General features: G+C 38.7%; 1 long non-coding RNA gene across 1 annotated transcript; it reads left to right on the forward strand.

Moving 5' to 3' along the window:
- Positions 1–1,573: 1,573 nt before the first annotated feature.
- LOC125115492 (uncharacterized) lies at positions 1,574–19,449 on the forward strand. The gene is made up of 4 exons (XR_007132117.1): positions 1,574–1,905; positions 4,499–4,580; positions 11,977–12,080; positions 19,420–19,449. It is a non-coding gene; the product is annotated as an uncharacterized LOC125115492 (long non-coding RNA).
- Positions 19,450–19,728: the final 279 nt, after the last annotated feature.

Here is a 19,728-nt window from a genome sequence, read left to right on the forward strand (position 1 = left end):
CCTTTTTTTGTAAGCTGTCATAGTTTAACTTCCTTGACCCCTGAAGCTATCACAGAAAAGAATTAAAATTTCTTATGAAAAAAGTTTCACACAACTAAGATTTTCATGGTGTATCTAGTTGAACATTAAAAAAAAAAAATGTTTTTAATTAGCTACAATTCTGTATGGGAAAAACAACCACTATGATTACTCAGGGAACAGATAAGCCTCCCCATGTTCCTTCTAAATAACAACTTTGCATAAGATAAAAAGAAGAAAACATCTATTTTATTTTGAAGTAATCACCAAAAGAGCTTGCCTGATGGGATTATAAAAAAGTCCAATGTGGGCTGAGAGTTAAGTTACTTTTTTATGTTGAAAGGGCCACTCCAAGGGAGGAAATGGAAAAAAGGCAGTCCTTTTACAACTTTTTCAAGATTGCAAGGCAGTGCTGCGAACATCAGAGGCTACATTCAGCTCCTTGGCTAGGACAAAGGCAAGGCCAGAACCACAGTCTCAAGTGGATGCAGAATGAATAAAGAAAATGCCTGGTATTCAAAGGCCAGCTCTCAACTGGGCTTCAGGATTGCCATTTCAGTTTTCAAGGGTAGAGAAATCTACCTATGTTTGAGAAAATTTGTGTATTTCTACTGTGAGTGGAAAATGGCTTCGTCCTTTGCTTATTTGTTCTCTGATCTTCAATTTCTCCATCTGGAAGGAGGAAAAGCAGATAGAGAAAAACTACCATGAGGCAAGTTTTTATTTTATTTTCTCTCTCTTTTTTAAAAATTTGTATTGGACTAGAGGTCAAAACTGATTTGGACTGAAAAGTACTGGCATGGCAGAAAAATCTCCATTGAAGGAAGTCGTGATGGATGTCCTCCTGATTTTGTTCACACTGTTGTCCACAAACCTCTTGTTCAAATTCCTGCCCAAGTCTGGCTCTGCCGTGAGACTTTCCCAGACAACCTCACCCCAAAGTGATCTTCTGAATCATATCACTTACCACTGACAATGCCTATTTGTCATTAAGTGCTTATGGTCTTGAATTAGCTCTGGGGGATGTTGTTTGACATGACTGAAACTTTCTAGTGAAGAATTTCAGCAGAAAAGTGAAACCGTATCTGCTACTCAAAGAAAAGTTCAGTCCAGAGATATATAGGTGGAAATCATCAAAAAAAAAAAAAGTGATGATTGAAACCAGAAAAATTAATGAGAGTACATAAACAAAGAAACGAAAAGCAAGAAAGAAGAGAATTTGAAGAGGGTTCTGAAGAAGGCCACTGCTTAAGAAGAATAGAGTAGAAAAATTAGTGAAAGAGGAATTTTCAGGGTCAGAAAAGCAGAAAGAATGTTGCTTTTTGTAATCTTTTACAGAAAAAGAAATTGTGTAATTGGTGATTTCAGCATTTTCCAGAACATTTACCACAATTCTTTGCACATAGTATATGCCGTAAATATTTACTTGGTGCATAAGACATGAGGAATAAATTCACATAAATATTGTTATTATTTTTCTTTTGATTGTTATGTTCTTAGCAATCATCCCAGTGCCACTCCTATTCCTTTTTTTTTCAATCCCATCTTTTCTGAGAAGTCGCTGCGGGGTTTCTGTTATTGGCAGACTCTAACCTCTAGGGGGAGCTCAAGGAGAGGAGGACTGAATAAGGGTCAAGTCTAAGGCTACATTGGGTCGTGGTAGTAGTAGACTGAGTTTTTGGTGAATTAGCAGGGAATTAGAAGGAATTAGCCTCCACTAGGCTGAATCGTTAATTCTTTTGAAATCTCGCCTTTTTAAAAATTTCACATGACAGAGAGCAGATCCAGGCTTGACTCTTACTTGGAAAAACTGCCCTAACCTGAAAAAACAGTAGGGTAGAATTCAAGGTTTAAAAATAATGGCCAAAAGACTGTATTTCACTCAAGGTAAGTGACTCTGAATGTCTATTTGTGTGAATGTATATGTGTGTGAATGTGTGTTTTCGAGAATTTGAACTTTGAAACGGGAACAAACTTACCACTCCCTCAAGTTTTTACAACTCCATTCATCTTCTATCTGGCCCACATCACAGATTTTTGTTATATTTTTTGTCTCTATAGGCAATTGAGTTTGCAAATATTGTTTAAGTTTGTAAAAGTACGTTTTTACAATTTGCCCTCTCAGAGCCTTTATGGTTCAATATCTCAGAGTTCCTCTTGTGGCGCAGCAGAAATGAATCCGACCAGGAACCATGAGGTTGCAGGTTCCATCCCTGGCCTGGAGGAGTGGGTTAAAGATCCGGTGTTGCCATGAGCTATGGTGTAGGTAGCAGATGAGGCTCAGACCTGGCATTGCTGTGGCTGTGGCTTAGGCTAGCAGCTGTAGCTCTGATTAGACCCCCTAGCCTGGGAGCCTCCATATGCTGTGGGTGCAGCCCTAAAAAGACAAAACACAAAAATAAATAAATGTTTGATATCTCATACATTCCTACATTTCTCATCAGGAAAAACAACAACAACAAAAACAATTTCAATTCCTTTCTTGGAAGATGTGTTTTGCTCCATGTAGGGGAGTTTAGCAGGATAGATAGTGAGAGCTAAAATATTGCCTGCCATGACAGAAAACAAAGGATGTTGCAGCCACTAAGCCATCACATTGCAGCCAACTGGACAGCGAGCCCTGAGGAAACTCAGGATGGAGACAAATGGGCTGCTCACTGCGAAGCCCATCTAAGCAGTCAGCAGCTTCAGCTACCCCCTATGGTGCCCCTGAGAAAACAGAGTATTGGCCCCAGATAGCTGAGGTGAATATCAAAGGGGTGATTTCAGTGAGCTCAAACTCTTACATCTTCCCATTCACAGAAAAGCACTAAATTCCTTAATGTAAAATGTATGGCTTTCTTTTTTCTTTTACTTTTTAGCCACATATGGAAGTTTCAGGCTAGGGGTGAAATTGAAGCTGCAGCTGCTGGCCTACACCACAGCCACAGCAACGAGGTATCTGTCTGCGTCTGCAAACCACACCACAGCTCACAACAGTGAAGGATCCTTAAGCCACTGAGCTGGCCAGGGATCGAACCTGCATCCTCATGGATACTAGTCAGGTTCATTCCTGCTGAGACCCACAATGGACACTCCTGAGTTCCTTTAATTGTTAATAATCCTTTGATGCTCTGACTGCTTGGTCTTTTGTTGCAAACTCCTATACATCCTAGCTCCCCATCATTGCCTCTCTGGAAAAGTTTTCAGTGTTGTTCGAGCTGCTGTGTCCTGGGCTTGAAGTCCTCAGAAAATCATCTGAGTAAAACATAACCCTCAAATTTTAGGTCGTGCTTTTTTTTTTTTCTTTCAGTCAGTGGTACGTAATCCTTTGCACAAGCCACAGAATTTGCCAGTTTGTCCTAGCTCTTTTGCTTTTGGGTTCAGTGTCTCCACTTGAACTGAGTTGAAATGATGGGAGCATCCCTCTTAAAGGGAACAAGGGTGGATCCTTCTTACGGATTGTGAATCATTGTTTCCTTATTGTCACTGAAAAATGTAATAGAGAAGACAAGATCTGAAGACAAAGTGTTCAGTATTACATGTTAGTCAAACCTTGTTTTTTTTTTTACACTTGGAAAGAAAAGAAAGGATGCTGAAGTGAAAGCCTTCCTCTGTAGCTCTGTGATCACAGCCAAGGCAGGAGACTTCCCCAACCCAGAGTAGCATTCCAAAGCAGAAAGGATTAGGCAACCTCCACAAAGCAGGCACGCCGCCATTGGTCTGGGTTTCCCAGTGAAAAAAGCTCTTCTTCTGTTCTAAAAGGACAAACAGTTCAAGTCTCACCACGGGTAACTGGGAAAGTAGGGTAGAAAAGGATCTTCCAAACAGTAAACTGCCTATTTGTTTGATGATTATTTTGCAAGCCCAGTAAACAAATCTGTTTAAATCATCCATCCAGTCAAAAAAAAAAAAAAAAATCCGCTAATTACCTACCACATGGTGAGGGCTCTGCACCTGCACAGAGGTGTAAAAAAAGATCCCCACCCCAGAGAGCTGATAGTCTAGCACTGCTGGCAAATATGAGTGAATTTCTCATTTCCACCATGACCTGCAGTAATATTTTATGTTGAATCCATTTTCTTGAGAGCATTGTGAATCCATGGGTCATAATCTCTACAATAAGAACAAGTAACTAATATTAGTTCCCAGGTATGAGGCATTCTAGACATATTTTAAAATGTTGATTTTTCAGCATCCCATGGCAAAGATTTTAAATGGATTTGATCAAAAGTCAAAAGGAGCCCTTTCACATGCTCTTGCTGAGAAACTTGGCATTGGGACTGTACCTAATTGAGAGACTTTGTTGGCTGAAGTGTGTTGGCTCCAAGCCCAATCACAGGACCCCTTGGAACAATGAGTAAGGCCATTAGTGTGCATGCCTAATCCCTAGTGACCTTGTGAAAGTCTCCCTCTTTCTTGGGATTTGCAGGTCCCATGGTTCGGTAGCATGGGAGAGTGACACGTTAATCCTGTTCTCTTTTCTCTCTCGTCCTTACAGATTGCTACAGGCCATGGACTGTCCTATAAGTGGAGACTGAGTCATTTTTTTTTAACAACTTGACAGTGAAGCTTACATCAGAGTATGTTAAAATTATAAGTGCTATTAACTTTGAACAGCAATCTGACTATAAATTTTCTTTTGGCCTTGGTAATAACTCTCCTCCTTTTTTAAAGACACCCTTATGTCTTTTTTAAAGACATACCCCCAAATGTAGCTAGTTTAAATACTACCCATTAAATTTTTTCTTTAATCTTTATTCCTTTTTCTTAGAATCTTACTACATATTGGATTTGTCCTTTTTTTTTTTAGTATCTTTAGAGTGACTGACCAAATGCAGTAACTAGCTGTCTTAAATACACCTAGATTATTACTTAATACCTCAGAAATTCCCTCTATAATTTTGTATTTAAAAAAGCAGAACAGAGGAGTTCCCATTGCGGCACAGTGGAAACTAACCCAACTGCTGTCAATGAGGACATGGGTTCCATCCCCGGCCTTGTTCAGTGGGTTAAGGATCTGGCATTGCCATGAGCTGTGGTGTAGGTCGCAGATGTGATTTGGATCCTGTGTTGCTGTGACTGTGGCCAGTAGCTGTAGCTACAAGTCCACCCCAGCCTGGAAACTTCCATATCCTACAGGTAAGGCCCTAAAAAGAAAAAAAAAAAAAAAGAAAAAAAAAAAGCACCACAAAACCAAGAAAGCTACCTTTGAAAGCAACAACACTTTTTTTTCTTTAGCTAAAGGTAAAACCAAGGCAAGTGCAAATTATCTGAACTCCATTCTCCATTATTATGAATTGGCTTTGACAACTCCTTCTTGCCAAATTTATTGTTCCTGGTTGTGTGGGAGATGTTTCTATAAAATAATTTGGAAGGAGCAGTGGAAACATTTCTCTATAAAATAAAGATATATAGTTGTCTAAGATCATTAGCAGATGGGTTATAATAAATTTGTAGTTTCAAAGTGATGGAAGCAGACTTTAAAAGGGGGTGCCCAAGAGGTTTTGGTTTTTTTTTTTTAATGAGAAAATCCTCTCCCTGAAGCCTGATTGGTGTTAGAGAAGTTTGACAAACTCTTCCTTCTGAGCACTGATTCCCAGAGAGCTGAGTAAGGCCACTGGAGAATGACCACTGGCACAGAGATCTACCATCATCAACTTTTAGATCTTGCCATGAACTGTCATGAATTACACCTGTTTAAAACTTGTGAGGAAGAGACCCCCATATAGGATTAAGTGGGAAGCATGGGTTTTGTCCAAGAAGAAAGCAAAATGAGCATTATCTTGGGCTTTTATTCAAGTAGAATTAACATTACTTGTTTCAATGAACATTTATATATGTCTTTTAAAGACATATGTTTTAAAAATTATTTAATCTAAAACAAATGCAGAAATGGCAAGTGTTTTCTTATCCTGAAAAAAATTTTTTCCTGTGACATTCAAAAGCCATTGTTTCATAAAAAGGTATACACTTACTTCACCCACATACTCCCTGTATTCCCCTCCCCCACAAATCATAGCCCAACTTGCTCCCCTATTTCCTACCCCACCATCCCCACCAGGGTTAAATTTGGACCAAATGAGGGTCAAAAAAACAGGGACATCATTAGAAAGACTTCGTATAACTAACTAGGTTCAAAAGCCTACCTCTGTAATCAATTTTCTATGGCATATATAAATCAGTCTTCTGTTGTTGTGATTAAAATGAAATTTTGCTATTTTTTGGGTGCAGAATTTTAAAAGACATACAAGTCTGTTAGAAAAAATTGAATAAAAATCAGTAAAGAAAATTGAGTTTCTTTACTGAAAAGTACATAGAAGAAACTCTTTTTTTATTGAAGTTCAAAACCAAAAAGCTAAATAATAGTATAAATGTTTTATCATTTGGGGCACTTAGGTAACTAATCAGGAGGAACTGAGTACAAAAAGAATATACAGAAGCAAAATATTTATTGATGGTTGTTGCATATTAACTCATCAGATGCTTATAGATATGGTAAAAACTAGGAAAATGTTCAAATAGCCAATGGATTTAATATGTAAAATAACTTGCTTCTTTTAAGGAACTCTTTTTGCATTTCTTTTTTTTTCTTTTCTAATTGTACGAATTCATCAATTACCCTTCCAAGAGTTAAACTATTCCATCAGACAAGAAAATAATAAGGCTATTTCTTATTTACAAGTAGAGAGCCAAAGAAATTCCTTTATAAAGATTATATCATGACTTTTTTTCACATCTTTAGACACAGATGTGTACTCTCTGTGGACAAAAACCAGGCAGCCTGTTTCTGAACACCTTTTATCAGTTCTGACACATCATTGCTCCTGTTTCTTCAGGAGGACCACAGGATGTAAACGAATAGTGCCCTACCTCACTATAATTAGTGTCCTTATCTTATAAAGGTGCCAGGGTTCCTCTGTGCTTTATCTGAACTCACAGCCTATTTATTGGAGGGGAGGCAGAGGAACTGTCATCAAGTCCTGCTTAGTGGTTGCTGCCACCATGTACTATTTTAGAGATTTTGACTTACTCCTAACTCAAGGTGGCAACAATGGAAACCACTGCTTTGGATTTTGAGTTACAACAAATGAAAAATGTTGTTAAATATATAAGAACTTCTGAAATGGTGTCCCCCCCCCCCCACTGAGGCCATGAAAAGTACATCAGAAAACACATCCTTTGGCAAAATCTAAATAAGTATTTAATAATAAGTAAAATCTAAATAAGCATTTTGATAACCTATCTGAAGAAGCTATATCTTATTTTCTTGTACCATAGCAATTCAGCTTTTAGTTTGGGGCTTCCCATTTCTGTAGCATGATTTTTACCATCACTCTTCACCGTAAAATTTCTTCTTAATTTTTACTCCCCTCAATTTTTAACTTCTCTGATTCATATTCATTTAGTATATTCCTAAGTCTTTAAGCTCGAACTTCTGGATGCACATTGTCTTCTCCTGGTGATAACAACACAGTGTTTCCTTATAGAGGTTAGACCTCTGCTCTGTAGTGGTTAGACCTCTGCTGACCACTACAATAGCCACCAGCCACATGTGCCTATTGAGCCCTTGAAATGTGACTACTCCATTTTAAAATGTGCTCCAACTGTAAAACAAACCCTGGATTTCAAATGATTTGTATGAAAAAAGAATGTAAAATATCTTAATCATTTTAATATCAATTATGCATTGAAATGAAAATATGGTGGTTATATTAACTTAAATGGTTTATCTTAGATTATTTTTATCTGATTTTCACTTTTTTAAGAAGGTCAGTAGAAAATATTAAATAATCTACATGGCTGACATCACCTTTCTAGTGGACAGCATGGCTTGGAATGTGAATCTCTGCGTACTATAGCCCTGTGATTTCATATATTCTTTCTTTATTCTGAAGCCTTTTGATACATCTCCTTTTTTACTGAATTCCTCACCTCTACAGTCTGCTCTTTCACATGTCCACACTGCAGGATCTGGGAACCCTCTTAAACTTAACATTCTTGTATTCAATAGCCATGCATTGAATGACTGTTTGGTGTCAGGTATTTTATCAGGAACTGTAGGCATATTTGGGAACAGGGCATGTTCTGGGAAATGCACAAGTTGCACCCATGTGCCTCGAGATAAGGGTGCAAGGAGGAAAATAATGAGATACAAGGCACTCAAGGCAAAGGAGCCCCATCATTGAAGCACCTTCTGTGCCATGTGATGGAGTTCAGCTTTTACACAGAAGGTGGTGGGTGGTGACTGAGGAATTTGGAATAATAGAGTGACAATAATCAGGCTTACTTTCTTAGAAAGATTAGATTACAGCAGGATCAGAAAAGAATTAAACAGCCATCATAACAATTAATAAAAAGTTCTGAAGATTTGAACTGAAGCTGTGGCAATGAGGATAATTGATTCAGATTTGAAAGCCATGCAAAATGTAGAGTGTGTAGAATATGCTAACTATTTAGATATGGATACAAGGGAATGAGATTGGTCAAGCTTGAGAATTTGCCTAAAAATTCTGGTTTGGGAGGTAATGGTGACTTTTAGCACAACTCAGAATGTGGAAATTGTAGAAACTGACAAATGTCAAGTCTAATTCCTTGCATCTGGGATTCTTAGAAGATACCCAGGTGAAATTATGTTGTGGCTGGTAGGGGTGGAGGAGTTTGGTACACAGGATTAAAATCTGAATTAGATAAGTGGTATCAAAACATTGTAGTTGAAAAATCACCATGGGATAGAATAGAGAGTAATAACGTACACTCTGTGAATATTCATATGTGTATGAAAAACTAAAAGTAAAATATTTAAGGTCCTACATCTAAATATATGTACACAAGAAAAAGTCCATATCCTGAAATGTTAAATGATTGCTTCTGGGACATGGGGTTATGAAAGATTTTTCATTTATTTGTTTGGCTTGACATTATTCTCTAAATTGTCTATAATAGCCATGTATGACTTATGACACTTTTTAAGCATTTTGTTTTAATGACAAAAGAAATAAGATTAGTATATTAAAGTCGGGCATCTTTAGACAGTACTCATATGCTTAGAGCAAAAAGAAAACATTTCCCTTCAGCCACCTCCAATAGCACACGCATCACAGAATTGGTATTAAAAGTTTAGCTTATATTCTTCCTGCACTCTTCCAATTCACTAACAAATATATGAAAGGCAGAGAAAGATTTTTGGCTTATTTATTGTATTTTGATTGATAAATAGATCCCAAGTCCTCCCCTCTCCTTTATCTTTATTCTCTACTAGATGATTGTTCCTTGTCTACTGTTTATTATTATTATTATTATTATTATTTTAGGGCCACCCCTGTGACATATGGAAGTTCCCAGGCTAAGGGATGATTTGGAGCCCCAGCCACAGGACTGCACCACAGCCATAGCAATGCTAGATCCGAGCTGCATCTGCAAACTACTCTGCAGCTTGCAGCAAGCCTGGATTCTTAACCCACTGAGTGAGCCAGGGATCAAACCCCCATCCTCATGAATATTAGTAGGGTTTTAAATTGCTGAGCCGCAATGGGAACTCCAGTCCACTGGTTTTAAATGCTGATCTATATGGCCGGTGACACCGAATTTTAAATGCCCAAGCCATGAACTTTTACCCAGAGCTCCATAATCACTTACAGTATTTGTCTATTCGATATTGACAGTTGGCATGGTTCTAAACACTTAGAACTAAATATATCCATAACAGAATCCTTGATGCCTGTTCTTTCCTGTGGCAACAACCCTAAACTGTTCTCCCTGACCTCAGTAAAAGACATTTGTTTTCATTCATCCAGGAGAGAGCCCAAAATCGAGTGTCCTCAATTTCTCAACTTCACATCTAATGCATCAGCAGAACTGATTGCTCTACTTCTAAAATATATTCTATATCCACCCACTTTTTCCCATCTCTACTTCCATCACCCTAGTCCAAACTATCACGTTCACTTGTCTGGATTAGCTCATAGTCTGCTTCTCTTCCACTCATGTTTTTTAGGAAGGAAAATGGTTTCTGTGCAAGGAAATAATTTGTAAAAATGTAATATTACCCCTTGATTAAAATTATCCAGCTGTTTCCCATTTCTTTTAAAATAGAACCCAGACTCCCTACCATGATTTATAAATCCCTTCGTGGTACATTCCTTGATCTCCATCGTTCTGGCCATTGGCTTTCCTCCTGTCCCTGAAACAACAGCAATTAATTCTGGCTGCAGGACCTTTGCACTGCTGTTTCTTCTATTTGAAAAGTTCTTTCTCCAAATACAAGTAAGCCTGACTCCTCAACTTCGAGCCTAAACCCCACCTTCTCAGGGAGTTCTTCCTAGTCTTGTTCTCCCTTATTATAGACAAATTTATACATGAAAAGTATCAATTTTAAATTAAGCAACACATGCTATCAAAAAGAATGCTGAGATTGTTTCATACAATCATTACATATGACTTCACCCTCTGTAGGGTTTTATCACAAATCAATACTACCAGAAAGTGAATATAGAACAGATATTTACCCACACTACACTTTATAAAAGCAAAGAAAAAAAAGAGAGAGAGAGAGAATCATTTCTTAGTCTATTAACTAGTCTGATTGCACTCACAAACCTGGCCCCAATTCCACCAGCCAGCAGCAAGAAAAATGAAAAAAAAAAAAGAATTATATTCCACTTTAAAACTGATTAATTCCACCTTTTACATGTATCTCCTCAACTCCTTAATTTCCTCAAGTAGGAGAGAGAAGGGATTTAAATCACCTCAAAGCAACATGAAAAGGGGAATCTCTGGCCTCATGTTAGTTCTGGAGTAACTTGATCATGTTTAACGAATGAGTATTATAATCCCAGCATGGTTCTAAATTGATTACATGCATTATTTAATATAATCCTTGCAACACAACTATAAGGTAAATTCTTTTATTATCCTGGTTTTACAGTTGAAGAAACTGAGGCAGAAAAAGTCAATAGTATTTTTGCAAAATTATTACATGGCAGAACCGAGAATTATACCCAGGCAGTCTTCTCTATAACCCATGCCTTTTGCCTCCATCCTGTGCTGACCTGTGGTTGACTCCATCCCATCCTTATGCTATTGGCTGGTGTCTGTTGCTGGCATCTACACCTAAGGAACTTGTGGTTGAGTCTGCCTGGCTTGGCCAGACACTGGGCTGTCGATTCAGCATTCACCCAACATAGGACCTTAGGGAGGTTGAGGAGGAAAAACAAAGCTCTGTCTCAGCCTGCCCATGCCACTCCACCCACTTACCCAGTGGGGGCAAGTTCATACTTTGGTGTGGTCACTCTGTTCAATGGGCCCTTATGGACTCTTAATGGGGAATGGGGTCAAGGCCTTATGCCCTTCTCTGTTAAGAGCCCATGTCTGACTGTCTCACTCCTCTATTTTTGTCCCATCTTTTTTTTCCCTTTTTCTGCCACTGAGCTACTGGGCCAAGGGGATGGGCTGGCCGCCTACTTTGTAACACAGACTTTCACGACCACATGGTTTCCATCTTCTTAAAGTACCATTTGTCACCACCCATTTTCCATGGGCTGCACCAACAGAATTGCTGTGATAGGACATGGTTTATGGAGGAGAGGGGTAAAAACACATCGGCTTAACACCTGTCAAATATTATCCATACCTCTCTTGTGTGTCTCCTCCAGTAGAACACAGGCTAACGGCAGGAGAGGCTTTGGCTCCCTGTCTGTAGACCAGCTTGCTGACTTCTAAATCTCAGTTGTTTACTTCCTTTAAACATATGGTCTATTTGTCATGAATATGACCCTCATAAAGGTCTGAGCAAGGCTTAGAAGAATAAAATACATTGTTAAACCTTTCATCCCTCAAATATCTGTCACACTGCCAGGCCAGGTGGAGTAATAATTATGCTTGCATGTATCAGCAAATAACAGCACTAACAGATGAAACTACTTCAAGTAATTAACTTACTCATAACTTGGGGTTTTTTCTTTTTTTTTTTTTTGATAGAAATAGCCTAGAAAGGCTGAAGTCATGAAGAGCAGGAAAGAATAAAGCAAGAAGAAAAGGTCACCATAGGATCAGGCTGTATGTTTAAATACTGAAAAGACAAGGTCAGCATGACTACACACACGTACACACACACCCTCCCCCCCCCACACACACACACACAGAGCCAATCACCAGAAAAGAACTGTAGTTACTGGGTGAATATAGGAGTGAATGAATGAGTAACCTTGGTATATACACCTATATAAGAAAAAAAAGACATATCAATGTATATTAAACAGTTATAACTTACCTACTGTGTTAATTTCCTGTGGCTGCCATGAAAAAAAATTTTTTACCACAGCACTGGTGACTTAAAACAACACAAATTTAATTCTCTCACAGTTCTAGAGTCCAGAGTTCAAAATCAAGGTGTGGTCAGGACCATGCTCCTTCCAGAGATTTGAGGGAGAATCCATTCCTGGTGTCTTTTGCCTCCTGGGGGCTGCCAGCTTTCATTAGCGTTCTTTGGGTTAATGCTATATCCCGTCACTCTCTGCTTCTGTTGTCGCATCATCTTTTTTGTGTGTTAAATCTCCTTCTCCCTCTTTTCTATAAGGGTACATGTGATGGCTCCAGAGGCTATGCAGAAAATCTAAAATAATCTCCCAGGCCAGGAAAGGACAGGACACAGATAAGGAGAAGAGAAATATTGGATTACCTGGCAATATATCCAGCAGGCTTAAATGAAATGGGCTTTAGAATTTTCTAGAATGCTATGACCAAGGAAATCCTGACCTCCAATGTTCTAGCTCTCTCATAAATGTGCTTACTATTACCCTTTAACTAGATTTCTCAAATTTACCTTTTGTCATTTGACGCTACTTGAAATTAATCTCTTGGGGATTTTTGATCATTACATATGAATATTTACCAAAATAGACAGTGATAGAAATACCTAGTATCTCAATACTAAATGAGGCATAATTAATACATAGGCGAAGAAAGGAGGGTAGAAACTGATAATTCATTTTCATATATCCTCCAATTGTGCCCCATTTCCATCCCATATCCCACTCCAACTTTCAAGTAAACTATAGATGGGAAAAGAGAAAAAATAGCTATGCAAGTATGACTTTGCTATTGTAGATTCCAGGGTAATTTGGAATTACTTTTGAAAAAAATTGAAAAAAACTTTCCCAATAAACACATGATTTAATCATAAAATTGAATTAATTATGTTAATTATAAGGACATTTTTGTAAAATTTCTCTTCATATAATTTATATTAGTTATCCTATTAGTTTGGTGCTGAGATAGAAAGAGCCCCTAAATGAGATACTTGGGTTGCCTGGTGACTGCTCAAGTACCAAGAACAAAGGCTCCTTTTATTTCATTGTTCTAACCTTAATGACATGTGGCTTCCATCTTATGTTCAATGGCTGGCCCAACCCCCTGGTCTCTATTCCTGGAAAAGGCAAAGGGAGTAAGGCGAGGACATCCCATTAAGGGAAAATCCAAGAACATGCTCTTTCTGCTCTAAAAGCCAGAACTCAATCATGTAACCATGATCAGATGCAGGGGAAACTAGACAATGCACTCTTTGCTTTGAATGGCCTTGTAAAAGTTAAAATTCCATTACTGTGGATGAGGAGGACACATATGGGGGGTCAATTAACTTTCCCACAGCCCACCCTTTCACCTACCCAGATACCTGTGGTACTCTTTTCATAGAGCATATTCAAGCCCTCTCTAAGTCTCATTCAGTATGTGACAACCATCAAATAGACAAGTTATGTGCCCCTCCATACCAAATTTATAATGGTGGGATAGGACTGAGATAATTGTCATTAAGTCTCTAATGTTAAACAAGGGAAAAAAAAAAAAGGAAACACTGGACAGTTATCAGTCTATAGAGATTATCACAGGCTAGTGGTAAGAATTGCAAAGACTACCTGCCTTAAAGTACCTTAAATGGCCAGTCTGACTGCCCTGAATATTCTCTCTATGAGGATCCCATGACTTTGCCCATTGGGAAGCTTATTTCTAGTGTCCTCTCTGGCCACCTCTGAAGATGTCTGAAGGCTGCCTTGCTTTTATAATCTGACTTCGTTTGTCTTAGCTGGTAGATTCTTTGAAAGTGCAATGTCCTCAAAAATTTGGTAGGTTTCCAATATTGTTCCTACTCAGTTCCATTTGGGAGTAACCACAATCAAATTTTGGACATAATTTTAAAACCTGAGATCACTGGGTTTTTATTTACTGGTTTCTGTGTTCTACTCTCCTACCCCATCTTCTCAACATGATGGATATACTACCTTCAAAGCTATTTGGAACAATTATCCTGGATGAAAAAGCAGTGCTCTTTTTAAAATTTTTATTTGTTTGTTTGTTTTTAGGGCTGCACCTGTAGCATATGGAAGTTCCCAGGCTAGGGCTCAAATTGGAGTATAGCTGCCAACCTATGCCACAGCCACAGCAATGCCAGATCTGATTTTTTTTTTTTTTTGAGAAACCAGTGCTCTTAATCTGACCTTTACCATTTGGCTGGCTTTCAATATCTAGCAGAGATTCTGAGGCCCCCAAGTCATCAGCATAAATATTACCCATTCATGAGGCTGACAGACTTGAGGGGATATTGAAGACATGTATAGAAGGTGACACCTTGAAAGGTGAGCAGAAGTTTGATGAAGATATGAGGGAAGGAGGACTCAGCTAGAGGAAACAGCAGGAAAGGCCACGAAGGAAAGAGAAATGCAGTGAGTGAAAAGAAACCTTGGCAAACAAACTGAGACTGGGAATAAGACTGAACATGTAGCAGAAGCCAGATGATGGAAAATTTATACATTATGTCAAGAGGAGCCATTTGAGTATTGAATAGGGTGGTTGCAAAAGAGATTTTTTTGATGCTCCATTCTAATACCAGTGTGAAGGGTGGATTTAAGAAACAAAAATTTTGAGATGAGAACACCATTTAGAAGGTTCATGGAGGGGGAGAAAGTGGGATGGATTGGGGATCTGGGGCTAGTAGATGAAAACTCTTGCATTTGGAGTGGACAGGCAATAAAATCCTGCTTTACAGCTCAGGGAACTATATATCTAATCACTTGTAATGGGACCTGATGGAGGATAATGTGAGAAAAAGAATATATATATATGTGTGTGTGTGTATATATAAATATACATACATATATGAGACTGGGTCACTTTGCTTTACAACTGAAATCGACAGAACATTGTAAATCAATCATAATAAAAAATTAAAAGTAAATAAATAAATAAAATAAAAACCACAAAAAAGAGAAGGTTATCATAGGAATCCAGACAAGCAATGATGAGAGAGTGATAAAAAGGTCAAGAAATATTTAATAAACAAATCTGTAGTTCTCAGTGTGGTTTGGTTGTAATAGTGTGAGAGAGAGAAAGGAAGGGGCAATGTCCAGAAATCATGAGGAGAAGGAAAAGGAGACTGATTCTATTGAGAGGTATTATAGTAAAAGAGTCTTATGAATTCCAGAGGAGGGAAATATAAGATGCTTTTTCTCAAGTTCAGATCATCCTGGAGAAATCTGTCGAGGAGTATTTAGCGAACAGATGATAGTTAAAATTTTGAAATAAAATGGATATTTATAAGATAATGTAAATACAGTGAGAAGAAAATTTGGGGAATCATCAAAATTTTAGAGGAAGGCAGAAATAAAGAGGCCCCTCAAGAAACCAGGAAGGACAGTCAGAGAAGCAAGATGAGAATCAAGGAAGTGATGTAAACGCCTTGCTCTGGGGGTTGGAGAAGTCCAGATTGTAGTAGGTTGAAGAGCAAATGGGGGATGTGAGTAGGAAAGAACAGGAAAATGCTGGGATGATATTTTTAGGGGAAGATGGGGTGAGATAATGGGTGGAGGGAGAGCCCGCTCCACGAAGGGAGGAATCGCAAGCACGATGGAGAAGTGGACCTTGATCAAGAGGAAGGGCTCATCCTCTGAGACTGGAAGGTGCGCGTGCAAACCGGTGGATCAGAATCGGGGAAAAGAAAGTTGAGGGATCTTTTACTTAACAGACTTAATTTTGCAGCTGAGTGTAAAGGAGTTGGGAGTGAAGGAGCTATGGAATCAACCGCTCTCTTCACACTCTCAGCACTTACACAAGATTTAAATCAAGCCCAAAGAAATGGGGATGAAATATCCTGGGAGAAGGCAGGAAGGCAAAAGAGTGAGCAAGAGAAAGACCTAAAGGTTGATCCCAGCAGGCCCTGCTCTGGGGTGAGAGTGCAGTCACTCACTTATCTCATGTCACCCGGAGAAGGTGGAGCCTGACCTGCCTACTCTCCCTTGGCTTCTGACATTACCTCCTGCTCTTACAGAATGGAGCTCCCTGGCTCCCCATTCAACCTGTAATCCGTTCAGAATATTTAGCCAGGTCAACCTGGACACAGTTATTTTCAAAGACTGAGGTTTTAAAAAATAGGATTTGACTAAATCTGTACTAATTTTTAAATAAAACTTCTCTGATAGTTCATCACACATCCTACACATTTGAATGATCATCTCTAACAACCATTCTGTGATGGTAATGTTTAAACTATTTTCTCATAAGCTTATCTGTGCTTGGTCAAACACGAGCCACTAGTAATACCATTTGAAAACCAGAAGTAAAAGGAAAAAGAGAATGAGAGCAAAAAAGAGAGAGAGAGAGGAGAAACAAAAAAGGAGCATTATGGAAATAAAAATTAACTTATGAGCTGAACTTGCCAAACCAAAAATATTTCACCTGGGAAAAAAGATTTTCTGGGTAGCTCTCCACAATGGCTTGTGTGGGCAGGAGTTTCAAGGTTTACGCCAAGGCTTTTTGGAACTTATACCTCAATTTTCTCTTCTTCCTCATTCTTTTTTAAAAACTACTTCATGATTTGAGTCTTCTGAAATCTATAATGAGAGAGGGAACGAATCAAATTTTAGGAGATTCTGGCACACAGGCAGTTTGTGAAAATGAATGCTAAGACACCCCAGAATTTCATTTCTTAATAGAAACACCTGCAGCTGTTTTTGTGACCTGGAGATTCTAAGGCTAAAGCGCTGAGTTTCTTTCATACAGATACTTAAAGAAAGCACTGCATCTTTATTTTATTTTTTCAAGTTTTTGGCCATGGCATGTGGGCATTCCCAGGCCAGGGATCGAACCCAAGGCACAACAGTGACTCAAGCCGCTGCAGTGACAACACCTGATCCTTAACCCACAGCACCAAAGAGAATTCCACAGCATCTTTATTTTAAATCAGAAGATACACTTTCTTAAATGCATGTTTGTCTGATGATCTCTAGCCCATTTTAAATCATGTTCATTCTTGGAATTCCCACTGTGGTTCAGTGGGTTTAGAACCTGACATAGTGTCCATGAGGATGCAGGTTCAATCCCTGACCTGGATCAGTGGGTTAAGGATCTAATGTTGCTGCAAGCTGCAGCATAGGTCACAGATGTGGCTTGGATCCCACATTGCTGTGACTATGGCATAGGCCAGCAGCTGAATCTGCTATATGACCCCTGGCCCCAGGAACATCCATATGCAGTGGGTGTGACCATAAAAAGAAAAAAAAATCATGTTCCTTCTTTTTTTAATTTTTTAATTTTAATGTTTAATATTTTTATCATGTTCATTCTTGACCTTATTCCTCCCCTCAAGAAAATTTTACAAGATACTATCAATCAATGCAGTGCTTAGTAAATCGTATAAACTTATGGTTACCAAAGGGGAAAGATGGAGGGGAGCCATAAATTAGAAGTTTGGGATTAACATATACGCACTACTATATATGAAATAGATAATCAACAAGGACCTACTGTATAGCACAGGGAATTGTACTCAATATTCTGTGATAACCTACATGCAAAAAAAATCTGAAAAAGAAAGGATATATGTATATGCATAACTGAATCACTTTGCTATCACCTGAAACTAACACATCATTGTAAATCAACTCTATTCCAATATAAAATTAATGCTAAATTTTTTTAAAAAAGAACATTTGTATACAGTTAAGTATGTCACAGCTCTCTTTTATCAGTGTCTTCATTTTAATCTTTTCTTACCCTGATCAACAATATAACATCAGTTCAAACACCAGATCAACCCAAAGAAATCAGATTTCTTCGTTCTCTAATTTTGTCTTCGTTCTCCTTGCCAAGGAATAATTTCTGCTCTATATAAAGGCAGAGTGAATTATCACCACACATACAAGTATTTGCTCTATACACTTACACAGACCTCTACACAAACACACACACACGAATACAAACACGCATGCAAAGACACAGACATCAGACTCCAACAGAAGGAAGAGAAAGCCTGAAACAAACAAACTTCTGTGACGAATTTCCCAAACTGGACCAAAAATAGCCCTTCTGCACAAAAACCACCAATTCAATGCAAAAAAAAAACTACCATCTGGTTACTGTCAGGTCTATAAATGCAGAAAGGACTTTTTACACTTGTATTTATTTTTCACTAAACATACTGGGTTTTTCCCCACTGTGTGTATCCTGTCTAGAAAAGGTATATTTGGTCTTCCTTGTTCAGACTGTCTTAGCAGAATTATATCAAAGTACTAGAATTAGTTTGTACTTGTCACCCCCAAATGTGATAAGTTACATAATTCACTCCTCTCCCCCCATTTTTTTAATAGCCGCACCAGGGGCATGTGGAAGTTCCAAGGCCAGGGACTGAATCACAGCCACATCTGGGACCCACGCTGCAGCTGTGCCAATCCCAGATCCTTTAACCCTCTGCCATGGACAGGGTATCGAACCCAGGTCTCCACAGCAACCTGAGCCACGACCGTTGGCTTCTTAACCCCCTGGGCCATAACGGGAACTCCTATGTTCACTCTTTAAATGACAGAATCTCAAATTCTGACAAGTGAGGTTCTGAAACAACCTTGCTTCTTCCATAAAGACACTTACGCAAACTAAGGCCATAACAACCTTACTTCACATTAGCATACACTCCACACAGAACTCTGGTACCAGAAAAACAGCAATAACAACTCCAGAAAGGAGTGAGGTGCTGAACAGTGACCAGGAATTGTCCTTAGTGGCCTTGTTTGAAGATGTTCATGATGTATATCCTGGGCTACACTGGCCAGGTTTCCCAACTCCCACAGTGTGACAGCCTCACTGAGAGGTTCCCTCATACACAGGCTTAGCACAGCTGCTTTTATTTCCCTAATAATGGAAAGAGCAGAAACACATCTGTTTTCATACTTTGCTGTTGACAGTTCACCAAAAAATGTGCATTCAACAGTTTTCATCCAAATAGACACAGACATGTTGGGTCCAAAACACAGAAAGGTTATCCGATGTTTTGGTTTTGAGTTTGTGAAAGAAATTTAATTTTTACATTTTATGGCACGCCTAGAACAAATCTCTCTTCAAATTTTGACAATATTCTTTTTTTTTTTTTTTGCTTTTTAGTGCTGTACCCGTGGCATATAGAGGTTCCCAGTCCAATTGGAGCTACAGCTGCCAGCCTACATCACAACCACAGCAACTTGGGATCCAAGCCGCATCTGCGACCTACACCACAGCTCACGGCAACACCAGATCCTCAACCCACTGAGTGAGGCCAGCGATAGAACCTGTAACCTCATTGTTCCTAGTCAGATTCGTTTCCTCTGGGCCACAATGGGAAATCCAAATTCTGACAATATTCTTAGTGATGTTCCAGACGATTTCCAGGAGCATCACTGCAGAGTGTTGAAGCTCATTTCTATGTTTTGTAAA

Source organism: Phacochoerus africanus, chromosome 2, assembly GCF_016906955.1.
Source record: "Phacochoerus africanus isolate WHEZ1 chromosome 2, ROS_Pafr_v1, whole genome shotgun sequence".
NCBI lineage: Eukaryota > Metazoa > Chordata > Mammalia > Artiodactyla > Suidae > Phacochoerus > Phacochoerus africanus.